The sequence below is a fragment of the Trichomycterus rosablanca genome, chromosome 4 (assembly GCF_030014385.1).
Source record: "Trichomycterus rosablanca isolate fTriRos1 chromosome 4, fTriRos1.hap1, whole genome shotgun sequence".
Taxonomy (NCBI): domain Eukaryota; kingdom Metazoa; phylum Chordata; class Actinopteri; order Siluriformes; family Trichomycteridae; genus Trichomycterus; species Trichomycterus rosablanca.
Window position 1 is genome coordinate 36,277,547 of NC_085991.1, and position 6,000 is coordinate 36,283,546.

The 6,000-nt window shown below is 34.2% G+C and overlaps 1 protein-coding gene across 1 annotated transcript in view; it reads right to left on the reverse strand.

Moving 5' to 3' along the window:
• The window catches only part of zgc:194930 (uncharacterized protein LOC557813 homolog), a 29,667-nt gene extending 24,095 nt beyond the window's left edge, over positions 1-5,572 (reverse strand). Inside the window, exon 1 of the mRNA XM_062993275.1 lies at positions 5,507-5,572. The gene's annotated coding sequence lies outside the window, so the exon portion shown is untranslated. The remainder of the gene's footprint in view (positions 1-5,506) is intronic.
• Between the last annotated feature and the right edge of the window lie 428 nt (positions 5,573-6,000).

Sequence of the window (6,000 nt, forward strand, 5' to 3'; positions counted from 1 at the left end):
CAGATGCTTCCCTCTGACAAAAAATTCACACAGCACACCCAGACATGCAAAAAGCTGTTTTTCCAGAGCTGCAGCACACCTTTACTACAGTGGACATTTCACACCTAAATGTAAACTAATAATTACATCTCCTTACTGCATTACAGTAACTCTTCTGTAATGCAATGCTTATATGCACATGTGTACAAATGTTAAATTTATGCTATATTCATATTTTCAGCTAATTAGATTTCTTTTCCATATTCTTATTTTGATTAAAGTGAATACATTTTAAAGGAAATAATTACTTAATTATTGTTTGTGGTAACTGCATATAAGACATTAAACATTACACATTAAATAACACTCATTTTTCTGATCAGGTTTGTTGTTTTAACAAAAGGGTTTTTTTCTTTGTAGGTTTTACTGACAATGACATAAGTACGTGCTGTTTTGGACTTCATTTGAATTGCATTTGCATACTGGCTGCAACAACATGTGCCTTAAAAGGACTTCATGCGCTAACAACAGTGGTTATTTTGGAACACAGGGAAACAGTTTTGAAGGTGGCACACGTACACATTTTTTTCTTACCTAGTGAAAGTACAAGACAAGTAGAAGTTTTTTAAATCTGATATAGAAATATAGACACACAATTTTGTTTAGCAAATTATTATTGCTTAGAATAACATTAAACTCTTCTTTTTAACTTTACATTAAAGTTAACAGTTAATAAGTGAAAATTACACTGTTTTAGGAACTATCCTACCTATACTTGTTAAGTATTTATTTAGCAAAAACTGCTACAAATAAAATAAAACGTAAAATTGATCATATGATCCCCAATTAGAATGTTGTAAAGTTTTTCTTATCAACCCCCGTTTTTAAATAAGTCCCACACTAAATGTATGTGGCAAAAAGACTGAGAGCGTACTATCATAAACTGTTGAATAACTGATGTTAATGTTTGGGTGAAAGTGAAGTTTCTTCTTTATCTTGGTGTAGATGATGAACTTAATGTCCGTTCAATTTTCAATTTAACATTCTTAATAAAAATCTGCTACTTCAGCTAACAACTGTTGAGCTAACAAGCTAAAAAAAACCTTAGCTGTTTTACTTTGCAAATTGCTACAGTCTTAGCTATTTTAAAATGTGTTGCAGGTCTGAAATGCAGGAATGGATGTATATTAACAAATGAAATGAAGTTGACAGACAACGACATATCTTGTGTTCATACTGTCTGCAATAAAATCAAAGAAAATGTAAGAAACTGCATTTTTTCCATACTGTCCCAGCTTGTTCTAATTTGTGTTTTACATTTTGGAATTATGATTAAGTTTATACATTTGATATCGGTGATATCGTTTACTTAATATATGCTCATTCTGAAAATGATGCCTGCAATACATTCCAAAGAAGGTGTGACAGGCATAATTTAAGGCACTTAAGATGTTCTCTGGGCCAAAGAAGAAAAGGACCATCTAGATTGTTACTAGCATTCAGTTCAAAACCAGGGCATGTCATGGTTACTTGTATCTGTATGGCCACTTATACTGAGCAACATGTGCCTCCTGTGTATTTGACTCTGTTCATCTATTTGTATTTCAACATTGTAATGTCAGGCCACATCCTGGACATTACAACAGTATGGCTGTGTAATCAGAGACTGTGGATGCAGTTCCTACTCTAGTCTTACACCAAAGCATAAAGCACAAAATTGACAACATAGCTTACAACTTGCATGATAAAAGGTCAACAAAAACATGTGTTCACAACTGGATTCGTCTATATTTTAATATCTCAAACACCTATAATGTGCTGTAGAAAAAAAATTAATGTATAATAGGTCAAATAGAATTTACTTATAATTACTTTCTGTTTTATTAGAATTTCACATCCTGATCTAACCCCTTGGCATTGAGATTTGTACCTATACAGTACTTTGATGTTTTCCAGCTCTAAGGATAGTGTGGGAGTGTCAGGAATAAGGCTGATGGTATATTATGTTACAGACAGGTTTACATCATGTAGACATGATATCATACACCACGCTAATGTTTTTGTTTTTTGTTAACCCCATAATTAAACTCTAAACAGTTTAAAGCTATTATTGTTACAACAATATCAATTTTGTTCTAAAAAAAGAGATACGGAAGAAAACACGTCTGTAGTTAGGTAAAGGTTGTTTTCAGTGTTCTCTACAAATAAATTGCACTTTCTTGCTGCATTCCTCTTTGGTGAAAACCTATTCATATTTCTACGGAAACATTATTTATTATTTTATTTATCTTCACTATCGATGGGTTCAGTGCCACATGAAAGCACTAGGCGCAATTTAAGCAGAAATACACCCATGGCCAGTTAATCACAGGTGATAACAACACTTGGCCAAAAATGTACCTAAAATGGCAACAACAAAAAAAAGACAAACAAATGAATCATTGACCAAATCAAACTTAATCTCTCAATCGAAGCCCAAATATCCAAACTGAAGCTTACTTATTTTGGACACATTATAAGAAGAACTATTTCAGTGGATAAGAAATTATGTTCTGAAGTGTTGAGGCTAAAGGAGGACAAGGATGGCCAACAACAAGATGGATGGATACAATTTGAGAAACAAAGATGGAGCTATTAAGAAGCCTTAAGACCTAAACAGAAGACAGGATGTTCTGGAAAAACTCGTCAGGAGTCGGAATCGACTTGATGGCTCTTGATAATCATATTAATAATATTATATATTAATATTAATAACAATACCTACATACTTAAGTGCAACCCTTTGTCCCTTTAAAAAAATTTTTTAAATGCCTGCTTGATATGTGTGAAAGTTTACAGAAACAGAATATGTAATATCTTTGAAGCAGAATTCCACTTTCACAAACACTATTGTAAAGGTTTGGCTTTCATATGACCACACCTTATTGCCAATGAGACAGTAAACAAAGTGTCCATGAGTAAACATGCAGGCAAACCTCTTTTACCTGCTAAATTACTCACTCGCTAAATACAACGTCAGAGTCTACGCATAGCCTTTCATGACAATGTCTTCATGAAGCAGTTCAGTCAAATCTCAAAAAAGTAGCAGACCCCTATTTAAACACTGTGTTGCTAGTTTAGTTTTAGTTTAATCTAAACATCTGATACATGCAATCCTCCTATAAAAAGGCATTCCTAACCATACATTGTAAAACATAAAAAAGTAATGCCATTTTTAGTTAGCAGTTAGAATGTTGAGGTTAAATTGAGGTAGAATAGGTAGAATTTTGTAAAAAAAAAAAAAACACACCTGGAAAAAATGCAGTTTTAACCACCATAGGATGTTCTTCAGTCCTATAAAACTCTAAACCTGCTTTTGGTTTTAGACTAAGCTTTTACCAACCTGTAGGAGTTTTTTCCACAACCAATAACAATGTAAAAATGTATGGTTTACATTATTATTACTTTCTTTAAGGGTTGCTAAATGAATATGGCAATTATATTTTCTATCTATAGGGAAAATTAGGAAAGCACGTGCCTAATAAGTCAACAGTAACCTTTAACCAAGACTTAAGGTCAAAAAGTTTACATACACTAGTAGGGAACATGTAATTAATAGCGGTCTTGGTATTTCAATGATTTCTGTAACTGTTCTCCTTATACAACTGAGTAACAGAAGCATTATTACTAGTAAAAACAAAAGCCTTAACACAAAGGTTTTTGTGTTGGGTCGAAATATACATGAAGAAACTTTTCTAATTTATAAATTATTAAAATATTATTATTATTGTTATTATTATTATGATTCTGATGGTGTAGTATGATTGTTATTTAACTTTGTGGTATGGCCTAACACTGTTAGTAATTATTATTAACTATAGCTGGTGACTACTTTACTACTATACAATTTAACTGGTGTGTCCATATACATTTACATTTACATTTTCAGCATTTAGCAGACGCTCTTATCCAGAGCGACTTACAGAAGTGCTTCTATAGTGAACATTTCATTTCTCAAGTTTAGGAAAACAACAGTCAAAGAACACAAATCTGCTAAAACCTGTTAGAACCAAAGTGTATTTTTTTTTTTTTTTTTTTTTTTTAGAAATGGAAAAGAATGGAACAAAATGTTAGTAAATAAGTACAAGTCCGCCTAAGTGTTTAGTAAAAAGGTGTGTTTTTAATCGTTTTTTAAGGACAGCAAGAGACTCAGATGTTCGGACAGACAGAGGAAGTTCATTCCACCACTTCGGCGCTAGAACAGAGAACAGCCTTGATGCTTGTCTTCCTTTAGTCCTGGATGGAGGCTCAAGTCGAGCGAGACTAGAGACTCGGAGGTTGCGTGGTACAGAGCGGGGTTTGATTAGACCCCGAAGGTAGCTTGGGGCTGGTCCATTTTTGGCTTTGTAGGCGAGCGTCATTGTTTTAAACTGAATGCGTGCAGCTACAGGAAGCCAGTGAAGAGAACGTAGCAGTGGGGTGATGTGGCAGTGTTTGGGTTGGTTAAAAACCCATATAAATAAGGCTAGCCTAGATCAACTGCACTCATAAAAGTCAGCCACAGGCATTGCAAAGGAAAAGTCTAAAATGCTTTGTATAGTATTCAAAAGGTTAATAATAGATTTACCTATATTTAAAACAAATATGAATAAAGTATGAATGAATCAAAGAGCAAAAGACTGTACAGATTAAATAAATCAAACAGCAAAGGATGGAAACAGCTCATTAAACTAATACCTCATAATGGAAGGGAAATTTGTCTGTATTGTCAGGTGCAATCCAAGAAACTGGATGGACAAAGACAAGGCCATTGAAGGAAATTTCTTTATGTTTGGAGGAGAACAATATGGCTAAATTAGGGTACAATTATGCATCTGAGATGCACTTCCCAAGGTCCTGGGTTTGGTAAAGGGTTATAAATCTAGCCAGGTTAATGCCAGAAGCTTGTAGATGTTATCAAAAGAGTTTGACCAAAGTCAATTCAGCTATGGGACATACAGTACAACCAAATATTGGTATGTCGTAGCCTATATATCTGACAGATGTCGTCATATTTTCAAGAAACACACTATAAAACTATAACAGAACTCAAAAAGAGAGCTCCAGCAGTTGCAGAAATCATGACATACTTTTCCTTTCAAATGTATGTAAATTACTGACTTGGCACCCAGTTCATGCTTAAATATTTAGACCTATATCTTGGCAGTGCAATAACTTTAATTTATTCCGCTAGTTTACACACGTAACGCGAAATTCGAGTAAAAATAAGTGTGTCCTCACTTGGGAAATCTTAATTTCTCAAGCTAACATACATTTTATAATAAAGAAAAATTAAACATGCATATAATTACACACAAGACACTATGGTTGTTGAATTCGGTGAGCAGTGGCTGTTTACAGAAAGCTAAAATGTCGACATAATAGAAAGTGCTACACAACTTTGTCATGTTAAGAGTAATTCATTCATTAATTGCGTTTTATTTGCTAATAAATTTGAAAATAAAATGTTCGCTTATAAAGCTGTATTCATACAAACATACGCGTTTACCTGTTGAAGTGCTGAAGGTGTGGCAAATGTTTGCCGGAGGTGCCGTAATTTTACTTATAACCTCAGTGTTCATTTATTTTCCAAAATAGTAATCTTCCAAGTGTAAAAAACAGAAATAAAGTAGTCCAGAGGCTTGTGTTTAGAAGTTGGAAGCATGGCAGTTGAAGTTGAGACACAGGCAGTTCTGGGCGTGTGTTGGTGCTGGTTTTTTTCTTGTTTGCAGTAGGAAGATCTACAGTATGTTGAGCTGTGTTGTGTGCTGCTGCACTGCTCTGCGCTGAGGGAGCGCTCACATAACACCTATTTGACTTTCAGATAGCAGTTCAGTCCACTCACGTCCTCTCCCCTTTTGTAAAGCCTGGATTTAAGCACAAACACCTTACGTCGTACTGTAATTTGGGCCTCTCTTCGTACCTGTGACTGGAAAACACTTTGTAGACGTTATTTAATCTGTAAATATACAGTAGGACTGAGTCTGTAGAATGGTCATAACA